The 19,941-nt window shown below is 37.1% G+C and overlaps 1 protein-coding gene across 1 annotated transcript in view; it reads left to right on the top strand.

Moving 5' to 3' along the window:
* The window catches only part of SORCS1 (sortilin related VPS10 domain containing receptor 1), a 438,448-nt gene that overhangs the window by 151,735 nt on the left and 266,772 nt on the right, over positions 1–19,941 (top strand). The gene's annotated exons all lie outside the window — the stretch shown is intronic.

Raw genomic sequence — 19,941 nt, 5'->3', positions numbered from 1 at the left:
CTTGATCACATGACCACGAGGACACTCCAACAGTCATAATTGTGAGAACCAGTCATAAAATTACTTTTTCAGCACCGTTGTAACTTTGGTTGCTAAACAAGCCAATTGTTAAGTGAGGACTATTTGTAATGTCCAGCAACCAGAGGAGAGAGCATCCCCACAGCAGCTAATAGTAACTGGATAGACTTCAGCCCTGACCTTGTGACCAACCACATTGTTGATGAAGTATGCTAGATTGTGATTCCTGTGATAATTGTGTTAGAGAAGAGGGAAAACACTATTTTAAAAGGTGAATAGCTAAAGACAACTTTAATCTGCCTTAGCTATGGGGGGATACATTATCATGAGAATATGTTATTTAAAAATAGTTAGTAGAGCATGGTTATGCTATGGTTAGAGGGAACCTGAGAATGAGCCCCTGGCATATGTATATGTGAATTTCAGAAGTGATATTTCCCCCTTTTTGGGGAATGAGCCAAGCATCAGAACCAAGCTACATCCTAAATTCTATATGATTTCTGTGTCCAGAAGACAAGTTAGATTGTTAGCCCCTTTTTGGGATGGGTGGATGCTCTGCTAGACCCATGCTGTCATAGCAATGAGTTAAAAAGAGAGACATTAAATCTTTGTCCTGACAGATGGTCTCTGCCCTAATGTTCCTGGATTCCATTAAGGATTGCTAGTAGATGTATTGCTGTGTTCTTTCTGCAAAATGTTAAGACAGGTTTTAAAGATGTTTGACAAGATACCACTGGCTGCTGTTCCCCTTAGCCATATTACTTTATTTAGGTCTTGGTATTTGTATGTTAACAATATCAAAGACTATTACAAATAAAATGAAAAGAATAATGATTTAATGCTTTGATGGTTTGAACCCTTTCAAATCTACTGTCAAGCAAAAGAAGTACTTATCCTACATATGCATGTTTTGGTCTTGCTGAAAAATTATGTTCTATTTCTGAAGGCTGAAGAGAGCATGGGATAGCTCTCTTGCCTTCTCCAAGGTAGTGATATATTTTCTTCTTTAAACTTTTGTGGCAACATAAGTTAAAAATAAAGCAATATGTAACACTCTTGTCCAAATTTCATGGGAAATTTGCAAATAGACTATTTTAATTCATAAATATTGTCTCATATAATATACTTTCTTATATTTTACCTTTAGTCTGGTACCGTGCATAATTTTTTAAAAGTTCCCAGGTTGGATGAAGAAACTTTTAATATGAATGATTGGAATAGGATGATTTTCCGAAAGATTCTCTTGTATGACATTGGACAGTGTGAGATACAGTGGAAGACCAGTTGGGCCAATTTAGGGCATCAGGTCCAACATCCTGCTCAATGCAGGAATCCAGACTGAAGCATCCAGATGGCTGCCTAGACTGCACTTGAACACATTCAGTGAAAAAGAATTCACAACCTCCTTGAGTAATTGTCACACTTCTCTTAGTGTTAGGAGATATTTTCCTAATTGTCTGTCAAAATCTGTCTTCCTGTAATTTAAATCCATTATTCTGTGTCCTACAGTTTGGAATGAAGGGGAGAACAGATCTTGACCATTTATTGGACATATATTTATCTTTCTGTGCCTTCGTGACAGTTCTTGACTCTTGGCAACTGCCTGGACTAGTCCCTGCAGTTTTCTTGGCAAGGTTTTTGAGAAGGGCTTTGGCACTGCATACTTCCTAGGGCTGAGATATAGTGACTGTAATGATTCCCTATCCTGATAGACTCACAAGCAGGTACTTAATGATATCTGATTTATTAAAAGAATAGTATGCAAATACAGAGAAAGCTGAGAATGAATAAAAGCGTGCCAAATACAAACTAAAAACCCTCAGCTCGAAATGTAATCCCTCCCCTCGCCCAACTGCAGCAACCACCCCCCTCCCAGGTGCTGGTAACAGTTTTCCACTGATCCTGGGAAAGTAACCTTGAACACATGAGATAACCCAAACACATTCCAAACCAGCAGCCAATAGATAACAACTCCCCGAAGTGGAATCCTCCTCCCTCCTGAGATCACACACGTATCAGGGAAATGACATGCAAAACGTTACGATGTACCAGGAACATTGAAACGGTGAACATGACAGTGACTGGCCCAAGGTTACCCAGCTGGCTTCATGCCTAATGTGGAACTAGAACTCATGGTCTCCAGGTTTATATAGCCTGATGACTTAACCATTATATCAGATTGGCTCTTTATTGGACATACTTTCAGGTATATAAATAATGATATCATGTCCCTCCTCAGTCAACTTTTTTCCTTTGTGACCTGTCCTTCTTTCGATTTGCTGATCTCTGTATTTTCTCTTCATTTGAATCATTTATAGCTGTACTTTTAATATGTCCTTTTAAACAAACAAAAAACAAACATCGTCTTATCTTGCACTCTTTTCCCCATAAGCCTCTCCTGCCATGGGATCCAACTTATGATTATTCTGAAATTATTAAAATGTGTTATTTTTAAAATCCAAAATATGTTTGATTATGTACAGGTTTTGTTTTTCTTCAAAACAAGAGCTCCAGAATTATATGGTGTTCTGTCTACTTCCACTTCCCCAACAAAATCTTCCCTATTGATTAGTATCAAGTCAAGAATAGATACCTGATTCTCTTGCGTATTTGTCCATGTTCTGAAGGAGAAAGTTGTCAGTGAGACCATTCAAGAAATTCCTGGAAGGTCCATGCTTGGCAAAGTTAGTTTTTGAACAGATGTCAGAGTGATTTAAATTCCTAACACTGAGATTTCATGCCTTTCTGAAGATTTGCAATTTACTTTGGGAAGCATCATTCACAATTTCTTCTTGGTTTGGAGGGTAGGCAGTACCCTTGACAGTAGGCATCAACAACAATATTGTTTTTATTTGTTCTTCTTTTTATGTTAATTCAGATGCTCTCTACCATATTGCCAAGTTCATTCATTTGCAATTCTGAACATTTTTTTTTTGAGAAAAAAACATACAGTGCAAATCCTCTTTCTCTTGCTTCTGTTCATTTGCTATCACTCAATTACTATATTCCAGTAATGGGAGTAATCTCATCAAGTCTCTGTTACATATATTAAATCATATTTGTTGTCCTAGAATATCTATCTTGTTTCTCAACACAACTACAGTATATTTTCCAAATCATGGAAAGTAGTAGTTTCACTATATTCTGCACTGGTCATACCTCATCTCAAGGACTTTCTCCAATCACAGCTCCCCACAGCAAAGTAGAACAGATTCAGGGTAGGGTAGAAAGGATGATCAGGAAATAGGAAATCCTAAGTATGAGCAATTGTCAGTGGAACAAATTACCCAAATAAGCTCCCCTTCACTGCATACATTTAAGCAAAGGTTAGACAAGCATTTGACTCTTTCAAGGATATTTTGATTCCTGCAAAGACCAACATTAGTGCGGGCTATTTTTGGTGCCCCTTGTTGTTTAGTCGCTTCCGACTCTTTGTGACTTCATGGACCAGCCCACGCCAGAGCTTCCTGTTGGTCAACACCCCCAGCTCCCCCAGGGACGAGTCCGTCACCTCTAGAATATCATCTATCCATCTTGCCCTTGGTCGGCCCCTCTTCCTTTTGCCTTCCATTCTCCCTAGCATCAGCACCTTCTACAGGGTGTCCTGCCTTCTCATTATGTGGCCAAAGTATTTCAGTTTGGCCTTTAATATCGTTCCCTCAAGTGAGCAGTCTGGCTTTATTTCCTGGAGGATGGACTGGTTTGATCTTCTTGCAGTCCAAGGCACTCTCAGAATTTTCCTCCAACACCACAGTTCCAAAGCATCTATCTTCCTTCGCTCAGCCTTCCTTATGGTCCAGCTCTCACAGCCATATGTTACTACAGGGAACACCATTGCTTTAACTATGCGGACCTTTGTTGTCAGTGTGATGTCTCTGCTCTTAACTATTTTATCGAGATTTGTCATTGCTCTTCTCCCGAGGATTAAGCGTCTTCTGATTTCCTGACTGCAGTCAGCATTTGCAGTAATCTTCGCATCTAGAAACACAAAGTCTTTCACTGCCTGTACTATTTGCCAGTTATCAATCAAGCTGGTTGCCATAATCTTGGTTTTTTTGAGGTTTAGCTGCAAGCCAGCTTTTGCACTTTCTTCTTTCACCTTCATCATAAGGCTCCTGAGTTCCTCTTCGCTTTCAGCCATCAAAGTGGTATCAAATGCATATCTGAGATTGTTAATGTTTCTTCCAGCAATTTTAACTCCAGCCTTGGATTCCTCAAGCCCAGCATGTCGCGTGATGTGTTCTGTGTACAAGTTGAATAGGTAGGGTGAGAGTATACAGCCCTGCCGCACTCCTTTCCCAATCTTAAACCAGTCTTTTGTTCCGTGGTCTGTTCTTACTGTTGCTACTTAGTCGTTATACAGATTCTTCAGGAGGCATACAAGATGACTTGGTATCCCCATACTGCTAAGAACTTGCCACAATTTGTTATGGTCCACACAGTCAAAGGCTTTAGAAGAGTCAATAAAACAGAAATAGATGTTTTTCTGAAACTCCCTGGCTTTTTCCATTATCCAGAGGATATTGGCAATTTGGTCCCTAGTTCCTCTGCCTTTTCTAAACCCAGCTTGTACATCTGGCAATTCTCGCTCCATGAATTGCTGAAGTCTACCTTGCAGGATCTTAAGCATTACCTTCCTGGCATGTGAAATGAGTGCCACTGTTCGATAGTTTGAACATTCTTTAGTGTTTCCCTTTTTTTGGTATGGGTATATAAGTTGATTTTTTCCAATCTGATGGCCATTCTTGTGTTTTCCAAATTTGCTGGCATATAGCATGTGTTACCTTGACAGCATCATGTGTTTTGAACAATTCAGCTGGGATGCCATCATCTCCTGCTGCCTTGTTATTAGCAATGCTTCTTAAGGCCCATTCAACTTCAGGATGTCTGGCTCTAGCTCACTGACCACACCATCAAAGCTATCCCCAATATTGTTATCCTTCCTATACAGGTCTTCTGTATTTTCTTGTCACCTTTTCTTGATCTCTTCTTCTTCTGTTAGGTCCTTGCAATCTTTGTTTTTGATCATACCCATTTTGTCCTGGAATTTACCTCTGACGTTTCTAATTTTCTGGAAGAGGTCTCTTGTCCTTCCTATTCTATTGTCTTCTTCCACTTCTGCGCATTGCTTGTTTAAAAATAATTCCTTATCTCTTCTGGCTAACCTCTGGAATTTTGCATTTAATTGGGCATATCTCCCCCTATCACTGTTGCCTTTTGCTTTCTTTCCTTCTTGGGCTACTTCTAGTGTCTCAGCAGACAGCCATTTTGCCTTCTTGGTTTTCTCTTTCTTTGGGATGTATTTTGTTGCCGCCTCCTGACAATGTTGCGAACTTCTGTCCATAGTTCTTCTGGGACCCTATCTACTAAGTCCAGTCCCTTAAATCTATTCTTCACCTCCACTGCATATTCCTTAGGAATATTAGTGAGCTCATATCTAGCTGATCTGTGGGTCTTCCCTAATCTCTTCAGTCTGATCCTAAATTGTGCAAGAAGAAGTTCGTGATCTGAACTACAGTCAGCTCCAGGTCTTGTTTTTACCGACTGTATAGATGTCCACCACCTTTGGCTTCAAAGGATGTAGTCAATCTGATTTCGGTGTTGTCCATCTGGTGAAGTCTATGTATAAAGCCGTCTCTTAGGTTGTTGGAATAGAGTGTTTGTTATGCAGAGTGAGTTGTCTTGGCAAAATTGTATCAGCCTATGTCCTGCTTCATTTTGTTCTCCCAGGCCATGCTTACCTGTAATTCCAGGTGCCATTTGACTGCCCACCTTAGCATTCCAGTCTCACGTGACGAAAACAACATCTCTTTTAGGCATGTTGTCCAGTAGGTGCTGCAGATCCTCATAGAACTGCTCTACTTCAGCTTCTTCAGCATCTGTGGTTGGAGTGTATATTTGGATCACTGTGATGTTAGATGGCTTGCCTTGAATTCAAACTGAGACCATTCTATCGTTTTTTGGATTGTATCCAAGCACTGCTTTAGCCACTTTACTATTAATTATGAAGGCTCCTCCGTTTCTTCTGTGGTCCTCTTGTCCACAGTAGTAGATCTGGTGGTCATTTGATGTGAAGTGGCCCATTCCAGTCCATTTCAGTTCACCGACGCCCAAAATGTCTATCTTTAATCTTGACATCTCACCAATATCCACATCCAATTTGCCCTGGCTCATAGATCTTATATTCCAGGTTCCAATGGTGTGTTGATACTTAGAACATTGGATTTGCCGTTCACCACCAGCACTGTCGGCCGCTAGCCGTCCTTTCGGCTTTGAGCTAGCTGCGTCATCATGTCTGGGGCTAGTTGAACTCATCCTCTGTTCCTCCCCAGTAGCATTTTGACCATCTTCCGACCTGAGGGTCTCATCTTCCGATGGTATACCGACATCTCTCTGGTTGTACTGATCCATTGAGTTTTCACGGCAAGAATACTAGGGTGGGTTGCCATTACCTTCCCCAGGGATCGCATTTAGTCTGACCTCTCTGTCATGTCCTTCCCGTCTTGGGTGGCCCTTCATGGTTTAGCTCATGGCATCATTGAGGTGTTCAAGCTCCAGCACCACAACAAGGTAACGATCCTTTGCTTAAGTTGGTGCCCCTAGGTGGGCACATATAACACCGTTGCTGTGCGAACTGCACTGGGTGCCAGTTTGCTTCTGGGTCCAATTCAAGGTGTTGGTTATTACCTTTAAAGCCATACATGGCATGGGGCCATGTTACCTGAGGGACCATCTCATCCCTATTACATCGGCCCGCCTTACCCAATCATCCAGAGAGGGCATGTTAGGGACCCCGTCCATAGGAGAATTTCATCTGGCGGGGTCCAGGAAGTGGGCCTTCTCTGTGGTGGCCCCCGCTGTCTGGAATATCTTGCCCCCGGAGGTGAGGCAGGCCCCTTCACTCCTGACCTTCTGGAAGGCCCTAAAGACCTGGTTCTGCCATGTCGCCTGGGGCGGGAAAGTGAATAACCATTCTTGGGGATGGCTCGCACCCTACAGTTCCTACCACCAGCCTGGATTTTACATCTCTCTTGGATTTTATTTATTTATTGTGTTTTATCATAATTGTTTTATGTGAGTTTAATGTTTATGTTTCGTGTGGGATTTTATTGTAAACCGCCCAGAGTCCCTCTTCTGGGGGAGATGGGCGGTGGCTAAATTTGAGTAATAAGTAAAAATAAAATTAGCCTCTAAGACCTAAATGGCTTATACCACTCTGTGTTTATATTTTTATGTTTTTGTAGGAGTATTAGGTGACTGAGGATGGAGGTAGGGCAAATTATCCTTGGATATGGGATTGGATTTTTTTAAAAACAAAAATATCAGATTTCTATTTCTCAAAGGACCGACAGATTATAATGTATTGTCAAATGTTATGCTGTGTATCACTTCTACTTACTTTAAAGTCAACAGATATATCTTTCCATAAAATCAACATTTTTCCAGACTCTTCTCCTGCTTCAATAACATTTAATTTAATGAGACCACAGCCAGTGATTAATCAATTTATTGGACAAAGTCCATAAAACTAGCATTGAAATCAATTGAATACTTTGAAATTCTCAGGCTGCTATAAATGGATCTGAGTGCTAGATATTCAAATTTGAATATTCAGCAGTTGCCTTTGTTATTTACAATGAACTGAAAAATAAATTTAGATGATGATACTGTTTATCAACCAACATGTGTTTGAAGATCAGAGAATGTGCATGAGAATTGGACAATTGTCTCTGTAGATGCTCTGATAATATTTAGTGTATGGCTTAAAGGCAGAAATACCTGTTTCATATAACTCAGTAGGAATTTTTCTCACTTTGATTGTATTATTTGTTTTGCATCAAATCACTCTATTGAAAAATAACTTTTTGAGACCCCTAGGTCACTTTATAGTAACTTTTTGTATTAAAAAATACAAAATATGTTAAATGATAAAAACATTTTAATAAATGAATCATAAAACATTTTGAGTATTCCAAACTGCAGCTTTACATTTTAGCTCAAGCATTCCTCTTGTTCTCTGCCCAACATATTTCACTTACGAAATGAATGAAGGAATATTAAGAAAGCTATAAAGCATAATCTGGATACATATGCTTCTAAATAATACAAATCATTGCCATCTCTGTGGCTAAATTTTTATTTCACAACTTTGAGATGATCAAAGCCACAGCAACTGGGATAATACAAGCAGTATTCCAGTCCCAGATGCAACACTCTCACAGAAGTGTTCCGTCTCATATAGACTTGGCAAATAATAGATTATAACCTCAGGTTATCGTTCTTGCTGGAGAAGATAAAATGGCAACAGGTCATAAGCCCTATGAAATAGCTCAGTTCTCACTGCCTTGCAGAATGATGTCACAGTGCATGCCAGCCTACACTGGGGGGAAGGTTAAGTCAAAAGCCATAACACAGAACATTGCCCCTGAACCTTCCCCAGTCTAAGTTCTTGCACCTTGGGGATAAATAACCTTCACATTTTAGAAAGGCACACTGGAGGGGATGGCTGTACCTGAAGAAGGTGTTTCTGAAACCTTTTGAGTCAAAACAAATAGGACCAACACTGTGACTTGTATAGGAAACCTACTGATAACCAAGTTATCAGTGCCTGCAATACAGAATAACCAAGTGCCTGCAATGTAGATTAACATGGAAAAGGCAATCTAACCTGTCATCATGGGAACAGTTGCATTTTGCACCAGTTGCAGTTTCCAAGTAGCCTTCAAATATAGTCCAAATAAAGCACATTGCAATACTTTATCCAGGTGGCTATAAGGCTATGAATTACTGTCATCAGATCTTCCCACTCGAAAGACACCTGCAACTGGCACACCAGTTCAGAAAGTAGTAATCCTACTACTATTTTGACAATTTTGTAGTCAAAATCCAGAAAAACAAACTAAAACCCTGCTCCCACCACTCTGCATCATTGTCCGATTCACAATGGCCTAACCCTTAGCCACCCTTTCCCTCAAAAGAGTGCTGTCACCAGATATAAAAGGTTATCTCACTCCTTTAAAACTCTAAGCTTCGTTTTGGTCATAATTTGTTGAAGCTATTGTGCCCACACAAAATATTAACTTGAACCATGTTTTACAAACCACATTTGCTAGGTTCACTAAATCAAAATTGAAGTAATTATACTATGGTTTAGCATATGTGTGACCCCAGTAAATACTTAAATGTTTTGCATAACATTATGAATTTGCACATAATATAAAAAACTTTTCTCCATAAGCAGTCCCAGTGATAATTCAAATCTCTTTCATAATCTGGGAATCTAGACCAGGGTTTTCCCTGGATTTATGCTCTTTGGTACTGAGTATGATTTTGAAACTCCTCTGCATGAAACAAGCTTAATCATCCTTTGCTTTCCTATCAAGTGTGTATCTGTGTGTGAGAAAAAGAAAAGACATCTGGCACATCTGTCAGTGTATAGTGTCCTGGGTATAATCAAAACAGCCACATTAAATTGAATCCATTTAAATTGAATTTTCCATAAATGACATATATTATTTTGCATCTCTTCCTAGCACTTCATTCTGACCTGCATTAATCTAGCACTTAAACTTACTTTTTTTCCTTCCCTTAGTTGTTAATATGCATATATTCTGGCATAAAATTTGATGCATTTTTTTTAGATTTGGTTCTAGCAAGAAACAGTTATCAAACTAAACTGTGCAGGTATCATTCAATCAAGACAATTTGAGCCTATCTTCGTATTTGGGAACCCCAACAAAGTGAAATAAAAGCAGAATTGTGTAGATTATAGTTTACAGATTGCATAATAATACAGGTTAAAGGGGTTTTTTAAAGGTTATTATACACTGTGAAATGGCACCCCATAAGTAATTATCATGGAAATGAAGCCCTGTGTGCATTAAAAAAAAAAAAGAACAGAACTTTGAATCCATTTATTTAGTACTGGTTTATTGTGTGGCTTATGCTGATTGGGCAATTAATTTAAGGGTATAAGCAGCATTGGGTAGACTTAAGGTTTCTTAAAAGGAAATTTAACCAGCTGCATTAAGACAGATGAGCATAGATGAGGTTGGCTAGCGTGAAAATAATCTAAAGAATAAAAAGTTTACACCGAATTATTAACACTGAAGTTGCACTATTATAGTATTATCTGGTAATCTACTGTACTGAGATACGTACTTCCATTAGTATGAATGCAATCAGAACCATTAAGCTAGTATGAAAATCCTCCCAGTCATTTGTATTTCTCTTTTTTGCCTTTAGTGTCATGATCTACGTGCCTATCACATTTTTTATCCTTCTTCATTACATGGTTTTGGTATTTCCTGTGCAGAGTCTCTCTCCCGTTGACACTATATTTTACGGAGCATTTGCATATTTAGTATTAAGGTATTCCTCCATTACTGTAAGAGTTGCATGGGAAAGATGCATGTAAATTGGTCCCTGTGTGTCTGTACAACTTTTCTGTTCATAACTTCCTTTTTGCTATAATGAAACAACAGCACAGTTTTTATTAAAGTTTAATACTTTTAACATCTGCACTGTCAGTGTTTTTCAAAGATAAGTTGACAAGACAAGGTAAATGACAAGTCTTGCAAATAATTAGTATTCAGCTATTCATGTCTGATGCAGTGTCACTTATTTTCTGTTTTAACAATGATTTTTCTTGTTAAGGTATAACTACTGAAACAAAGCAATCTTTTTCCAGGCATTTTCCAATTAGCTACCTGCAGTATACACACCTGCACTCACCCTCGCCCACACATTCACAGAGTGGGCACATTTCTTTTAAATTAAATTAAAAATAAATTTTGATTTATTTTTACATTTGGCTGTTTTTGAAATAAACCAGGCCCATGGAAATTTTATCCATAGCTTGCTACTGTCTCATTTTCTAATAGGTTTTATCTACAGTAATAAAATAAAACTGAGTTTTACCTATGCATAGAGACCATGTAGCTGATTCTCATTTTTACTGCTGTAGGATGGTACACAGTTATGTCTGAAGACTGACTTATGTGTAAAATTATGATCATATGAGACTTCAAATATTTTCATTACTTATAGTGAATGCTATTAAGTCAAAATTGTTCTTTTTCCTGTGATGATATAATTCAACACACATTAGTTAATTCCACAAGACATATTAGTGAAAATGAATTTTTGCCAAATATTTCATGTATATGTGTACATGAGTGTGTGTGTATGTGCATGTGTGTGTGTACATACACACACTTCTGATTCCCACTCAGTTTGATGGAAAATTTGTTTTCAATATCCTTTCAGTAGAGAAGAAATTTTCGGGAAAATTCTTGAGAACGGGTCAAAAGTTCTTACACTTGGTTCCTAATGTCCAAAGGTGTGTCTGAGTATATTGTCTTTTGATTTTCACTTTCTATGCTTGGTTGAAGTTGCAAAAAAAGATTCTTAAGGAAAATTCTTGTGGGCCCTTTTCAGTTAAGGACATTAATTGAGAGCTAAGAGTCCAGAGTCACTCTTGAGTCAGATGGGCAATGATGGAATTTGAAATATAAATAAAATATAAATAAATAAGTGTGATGGAGAAGATTTTGGGCTGTTCTGCATAGATATCATTTAACTCTTGAGTTGTCAGGAAACTATGTTGGCATAAATTGTTCTGCCTTCCCAAGAGGCAGAAGGGAGGAGATGGGTGGTGACAAATTTGATTGATTGATAGATAGATAGATAGATAGATAAATAAATAAATGTATTTGTAATAACTGGGATAGAACTTTCCCCCTTCCTGTCATCATAAGCATGTGTCAGAAATAGAAGACAACTTCATTGGAAAAGTTCAGTAATGTTTGTTCAGCTAATCATTGCCTCACTTCATCCCATTAACATGACTTTATGATCATTTTATGATCATCTTTCCATCAATCCAGTGCTAAATATTTTGGAATCTGGTCATTGTACATCTCTTGGATCAGAAGATGTTGTGGTGTGCTGCTAGACCTTATTCAGATCAGTAGTTCTGTTACCATAACAATAATGTCTGCATTTGTTAGAAGTGAAGTGACATGTTCATGTCATGTCTTCTCATGCTCTCTCTGATTTTAGAAGAACAAACAGGGTGCATCTGAACTATACCTCCTGGCATTTCTGGCATTTGTACCTCAGTGTGCACAGATATTTGCTAACTAGATTGCAAGTCTTGTTAAAAGCTTTGGCTACAATATTATATAAACTGAGAGAAAGCTAACTGCAATATATTAGTCATGCTGAAAACTGTCATGCTTCAGGGCACAAAATAGGACATTTTAATCCAATTTATCATTTTGCATATAGACATAATCCTATTCATGACTGAGAAAGCTATCCTATTTCATTTCCCTTTTTAAAACTCATTTTGTCTATGATGCCTGGAAAAAAAAAGTGTAATTAATGCTTGGCAGGTGGCACAACATCATTATAAGTGCTGATTAGCTATGAATTGTGTGCATCTTGCTTCTTTAAATTAACCAGACTGATTTTCTTTTCTTTCTTATTTGAGTCCATTTGCTTCAACTCTTTAGTCTTTTCAGTCCTTTTAACAATGAGCCAGGATGGCCAACAGGAACTGCATGTATCTTGTGCTGAAGAGCAGACTTAACGGAAATACTTTAAGTAATAGCGACCCCTGCACTTCACACTCTTTCTTAAAACATCTATCTAATACTACTGTTTATGTGGATCATACAAGCAAGAGATTCTGAGTTGAAGCAATCTATTGACTGTTGAAGGGGATAATGGGAAGAATTATTCTGCCTTTCAAAGTGAGAACCTGGGCCATGCTAGAAACACTGCAGGATAAGGAAGGAGTAAACTAGCTAGAACAGGAAACATTGATATGATTCTGCTCCAATCAACAGCATAAAACAAATGTACCAGAAAATGTCAGTTTGTATTGGTATCAGGTACTTGTTATATTTCAGTCCTAAGCACATTTCTTCAGATATTTTTCTCAATGATTTAAATGGAACTTTCTTCCAACAATCATGTCTCCCTTTCCCTTTCCTTTCTCTCTCTCCCTATTTCCCTTCACTTCCAAAAGAAACATGGTAAGGATAAATTTCTCCAGGCATATGGAATTGGTCTAGTTTCTTGTTCTGTATAAATTTATCTACAATGCTGTTTTTCATTAAGGACAATGATATATTCTGCTATATGGCCATTTTTAATGCTGAAATGCATGCAATTATTAGGTAAGAGCAACAATTATTGTAAAAATATAGCAATTCATGACAAAAGACTTCCAAGTGAGGAAATGGTGAACTAGATGTCTCTGAAGGAGCAGAGATGACAACGTGGCCAGGACCAACAGACTGGCAGTGAGTAATGATGTAACAGAACCTGTCCGGATAAAGGAGAGGACAAGAGATTGCCTGCTTGTGCTCCAGATGGCAGCTCTTCTTGAGGAGACCACAGGTTTTCCAGTTTCCCACAGGTCTGAGTGCCAGGAGATGAGGGAAGCCATCAAGCTCTCAACTGCAGTAAAGACTTCTAAGGACACTAGGTTCATTAACCCTCACATTCTAAACACCTTTGTAATATAATTACTTTAAAATTGAAAGAGATCTTCAAAGCAACAAGTTTGAAAAACCACCAGTGAGTTAACATTTGTTCCATAATAAAAGACAAATTAACTAACAGCCTAATGTATTGAAAGAAATTGAAGTAAATGGCAAAAAGCTTAATAAGAACTTTATCTAAGAAAGTTACAAATGAATTAAGGGACCAGACAACCTTTGAATATTAGGCCTTTTGCTAAAAGATTTGGGAAATAATAAAATAAACAAAACAGCATTTTCATGGGAACACAAATTGTTTAGTCTATTGGAAAATAAATAATATAAATTTGAGATTTTGCAATTTTAGAAATGAAACACTTGAGGGGACTAAAGAATTCAGGCAGGAGAAAGAAGGAAGGAAAAAAAGAGAGAAAAGCCTGTCTTTCATGGAACCTATAAAATGACAGACACTGCTATGAGATTTGAGACATTTCAGGAGATTTTTGAAGAATGGGGTCAGAAACTAGGAGCTACAATGTCAGCAACAATGTTTGCTTATAGGGATGTATTATTTGCAAAATATTTTAAAGAAGAAATAAAAGATGTGAAAGAGAATATTTTGGAAGACCAACAGGATGAAGGGGATAAACAAATATTAGCTGATGCAGAAATACTGTAAAATAAAGAAATTCTGGATTATAAAACAGAGATGACAGTCAAAATGGAAATACAAATGATAAGCCAAGAGAATGATCTGGATAATGACTTTTTACTGGATTTACAAATGAGGGTTGTTAAAAACTTGAAGGAATCTTTGAGATGGGAGAAAGAAAAATGGAAGGGACATCAAATCCTATGATAGCATCTGAATGAATTAAGGACTAAGATTGTTAGAAGCAAAAGGAAGGAATTCAAGGTGTTTGATCAGGGTTAAAATAAGACATATATTTATAAAATACTAGGAATCCTTTACACACTTTTTGTCAACATCTGGGTAGAAGCATTAATGATTTATGGATTTCTGAATGGATAGGGGATGGGTTATGGGAAGAAATGATCCATGTAATATTTTATGTGATGAAGAAATATTAAGTTTGCTTGTGCTTGTTGTAATGAAGATTGGAAGTAACTTGTTTAAATATTGCTTTTTTACTTTTTACTTTTTTCCCCTCTCTTTTTTCCCTTTTTTCTTAAAGTTTTTACTTCCTTTTCACTATTCCTTTCTCTTTTTCTGATTTGCTCTCTTTTTCATGTGCTTTTTAAATGTAAATGTGTGTTGTGAAAGCAGGACAGTCTGCACTTGTTCATTATTTTAGAAATGGATCCTACACTTTTTATCAGTGGGAGAAACAGCTCTCGGAGAAACAAACTCAAATTAAATTCTACCAAGTTGAACATGTTGGCTCAGCATCAGCCCTGGTAATAGCTCTGGATGGGGTTCTTCTCCTCCTGACCTGGCAATAATGATTCACACTCTCATCATCACTCACTTAGGCTGCAGTAATGTGATCTACATGGGACTGCCTTTGAAAATGATCCAGAAACTGCAGCTAGTTCAAAAGACAGTATTGGTATCGATCAAATGAGATTTTATTGTGACCAGGCTGCCATTATTTATAATGTATGGGTTTATTATTTGGCTATAGGGATATGAATTCTGTTGTCCTCTGATTTAATTTGTTTTATGTTTCAATTCTTTATTATTCCAGAGTCTTGGAAGCTGAGTGGCATATACGTATATACAAATAAATAAATGGATACACCCACCAAATTATCTGGATTTGTTGATCTTTTCCATGTGTGAAAATAATTTATCAGAAACCTTCTAAAATCTGGTATTTAGTTTTCATGCCTTTCCATTGAATGAAAAGGGACATTGTATCCTCTGGTCTGTAGCCATATGTCAATTAATGGCTTGCTGAAGACAAAATTAGCAATAGAATTCATAGTATCTTGATTAGTGTTTTTCTTGACTAAAAGCACTCCTTCATTTGTTTGCCTTCCCTTACCCATTTTCCCCTGAGTGTGACAGTGATAGATAGTTGCACAAGTTGCAGTTAATGGATGTCAAAGATGAAGAAAAACTGTGATTCTCCATACTGCATCTTACAGAACTGCCTTCTCTTGTTAAAGGGCACACTAAACATTACTTAGATCCTTTATTTAATCTTACGTAAAAAAAAATATCTTGCTATCTCTATAAGCTTGCAGTAAAATGACAGTCCTGATTATTTGTCTCTCTTTAGTTTGCTCTAGCACAGAGGAGAAATCCACTATACAAGTACAGGGTAAAATAGTGATAATGACAGTAATGAAAATAAAATAAATTGTATTAAACTCTCACTGTTAATGGAGTAGTTAGATGCATATACAGTAGCCCTGCCAACTATCTATAGACTGAGGACATAAAATGTGTTCTTAGCAGGATGTCTTTCAGTTGCCAGAACTCATCAGTACAAAACAGCAACAAAATCTTACAACATCCTCATGAAGACTGTCATGTAAACCCTTACAGGAGTTCAAATTTAGCAATGGAATTTGAGAAGTTTTGTTGGAAAAGTTATGCTAGCTAATTGCTCTGCTTATAAGCAATAACACTTCAAGTTAATTTGGTGCTTCAAAAGAAAGCCAGTATAATTAAGTGAAGCTGAGTGTAATAGTTGTTACATATTCTGCTACTCAGGAGAACACCAGTATCCCTAAGATGCATGGAACATATGTATTCTTAAAGAGGCTGCTAGAAAATCTAAGTGCACAAGGAAAGATTTATTTTCAATTGCCTTCCATTTTGCAGAGGGATTTGAGTAATGACATTCAGATCTACCACTGCTGTTAACGTTAGCAGGTGCCATACATGGATGTGAACTCTGCAACTGCCAAGTCAGACTTCAGGGTCAGACTTAGAATCTATTTTCAATTCCAAGATAAGTCTTCGCAAATGCAAATCTATATATAATTAGGATTTCAGTTGCTGTGTAATTTTTCTAACCAGTTGACACATATAGCCAACTCTCACGCATGTTGATGTAGAAGCTAGAATTATAAGTTACAGTGTGACTTGCAAGTAAATTAACTGCTGCACAGAAGTCTATTCAAGCTTTAGTGCTGACTGGGTAAAATATAGTTTTCTCTTCGTTAATTTCAAAATGGCTTCATTCAAAACGAAGTTGTCTCTGTTTAAATAGATAGATATTCTACTATTTAAATAGATCTCAAATATATTTGTTGCCCACAACACAGCTATACAATGTAGTTACATGTTTCATTTGTATTGCTGGAGTTCATATAACTTATTCTGAATGCCGTAATTTCTGGGCTTTGTATTTTTTTCCAGTCTACTGAAGCCTTACTAAAGACCCACAAATGCCAGAAAATGTTATTTCCTGGGGAATCAGTGCATACAATGTTTTTGCTACCTAAGAAAGATAAACCTAAGCAAGAATTGGAATGGGACAGCTGCAATGGTGGGAACATCTTATACTGGGTCTGATATTTCTCACGCTGAGCCCAGATTTTTTTTAAAAAAACCTTAGTTCATAATTAGAATAACATTGCATACCTCACCCTCAGGGAAATCTCTTTGGGGTGAACGTGAGCCAAATGCAAACTCTAGCTATATTTGTCATTCCAGAGAATATAGAATTGGGAAATTATGTATTCTGAAATTCAAGTCCTGAATTTTACTACCTGTAATCTAATATCTACCTGTTCCATATATTTTGAGCCATACTTATGTGGCACACAACTTTCCCAACAGATTCTTATCTCCAAAGTTCCAAAATTCTTGATCAAGAATTCAAGCAGAATACTAAATTTTCCTTTAGAACATATCCAAAATTAGATGTGATGGCTAGAGGTTAGGATTTCTTCCAATAAGGCATACAGCTTGCCCCCCCCGCCCCCAATATGATCAAATTTCTTCCAAGTTAGGGAAAACTGTTAGAAAAGAACATTCTTTACTATCCATCTAAGGAAGGAGCCAATTTCTTTTTCCACAATTGGAACAATTGTTGTTGTTATGGATCAGGTCCATGGTGGGTGAATTGTAGTTAATGTACCTAGATTTTCAGTTGGATTCTCTCTCTCTATCCAAAAGAGTATTTTGCATTCAGAAGTAATTTCATTCAGGGAAAAAAAATCTATTAAGTGACCAAGGTTATCAAGAGCAAAAGCCCTCTGATTATTTCATTCTCTTATATCAATTATGTGATTTGTTAGAAGAAAAAAAAAACAGATTGTTATTCTCTACACCACTCCTACACATTAAAGGGGAATTAGAGATATGATTCTTGTTTTGTAGCACTCTTGTGTTTTTGATAACTACTTGTTCAGGATTATTTTTGAATCTGTGATGTTTTTATTATAAACCCAGAGGAAACAGATTACAGTAGCTTTCCTCTTCCTGCAATGCAATCTATTAAACTGTGCTAGACATTTAAAAATCTTTTCTGTGGATATTTGCATGATTTAATTCTATTCAAGTAGATATTTTAGGTTTGCAATAGTTCTAATAATAATCCTATAGATTAAATTGTTACATTAGGAGGTACTTGAGATCTTGCACTGGTATGTTATGAAATATTACAAAATTGTTGCCTGATATAGCGGCATCCTAAAATAGTAGATAGTAAATAAAATACCTTCTGAATTGCCTTTTTATGGAATCTTTCTTTTTCCTCTGTGAAGTTATATTGTGTTTTCAATATGTAGGAGTTAGCAGTGGCACTACTTTTTCACTGAGTGATTTAGCTTCAAATTAATTTGAATAGTACAAGATATAATAAGTGCATGCATGCATGCACGCACGCACACACCACATACTAGACTATTTCTGGATGAATAAACAGGTATTGAATTATTATCCTCCAATTTTGCCTTTTCCCTGTTAGTGAAGTAGGTATGCTGCAAAGAACAAACTGATATTGCTGCCTGCTACTAGTACAAGGTGACAAAACAGTTCTATTCTCCCTTTGAACAACAATGATTTTATATCTTTAATGACCTCATCCAATGTTTTGCTTTGCTTTCCCACAGTGAATATTTTAATTCTTTGCAAGAAGATACATTCGGCAGAGGGACTTAGTATGCCACATTTCATCTCTAAGCTTAGAAAAGAATAGCAGAAGGGATAAATTTTGTGTGAAACCTCTATGTATTTTCCCCAATTTAATCCTTAGTCCTCATGCATAGAGTATAAATTCTAGGAGCTGTATATTAATTGGGGATGTAAGTTAGACATTAGAACTGTTTTAATAGCCTTTGATTTACTTGCTTAAGTGCTTATTAGGATGATTGATGAAAATGTTTTAAAGCCATCTCCAAGCTTGGAAGACACTTACTGTAGTGATTAGCCTTCTAATGTGTTTTCCCTCTAATAATTTGTGTACATGAGATGGAGAGGATCTGACTGAATCATAACCCTTTTAAATGAATCATATGATCTCCTGAACAACTTGTAAAAGGCAATAGAAATTGAAATAACTGGTACTCCATCAGTGACTTTTTAAACCTTTAAATCTTTCTGATGAAACAAAAATTCAGTTTGAGGAAAGAGAATTTGCTTTAGAAATTCTTTCAGAACAGGAGAAAATTTTGGAGCAATTCTCATTGGTATGTGGTATTGCTCTTATTTAGTAACTGGTTGTCAAGGGAGAGTGAACATCCTATATTTTGTTACATGATTTTCATCAGTCTGCAGCCTTTCTGGCTTGTTTAGTTTCTCTGAAATATCAAAGGAAGGCATAATGATGGAACTTCTCCGATTGACTTTTACTGTAGCAGTGTTATCATTTCTTTAAAGGAAAGAACTGCCCCTGAAAAATTGTTGGAGAGTTATCTTTCCTCTGGAGAAATTCAAATACAATATCCACCCAATTTTTTCATCCATAAATCTGATGTCAAATTTCAATATGCTATTTGTACCCAATGTACTGTAAGTTGTACTAAGAATTAGGCTCCTGCAAAATACACTTTGAACTTGCTTTGCAAAGCATACAACCTTCTTGCTTCACTTAGACCTACCTGCACGTCTTTGGCTGGCAATCATAGCAGTTGGATAAGGTTTTTGCCTAAGTGTAATACATGACCAAAACTTTCAAGTCATCTACTGGGAGGGATGGAAGAGAACTTCCACTGTGTGTAATACATGTGCAGACATCTCTTCTGGATATTGCAAATGCTGGTTGAGACTGTAATATAATTGGAAATGTTTTAACAGAGCTAATCATGTTGCTTTCTTGCCTCAGTGAGGCAAACTCTGGCTGCCTTGCATACTGTAGCCACCTAGCTTTCATATATGTTACAATCAGGTAAACATGGCAATGTACCATTGTGATCAGTAGAATCTCTCTCCATTTTAATGTGTTGTCTAGAACTGTCATAGCCTTTTATCCAAGTTGCAAATGTCTATTTATCTCAGGCAACTATCACT

Source organism: Candoia aspera, chromosome 6 (assembly GCF_035149785.1).
Source record: "Candoia aspera isolate rCanAsp1 chromosome 6, rCanAsp1.hap2, whole genome shotgun sequence".
Taxonomy (NCBI): Eukaryota; Metazoa; Chordata; class Lepidosauria; order Squamata; family Boidae; genus Candoia; species Candoia aspera.
Note: the sequence above shows the minus strand (reverse complement) of the source record. Positions and strands in the feature narration are given on the sequence as shown.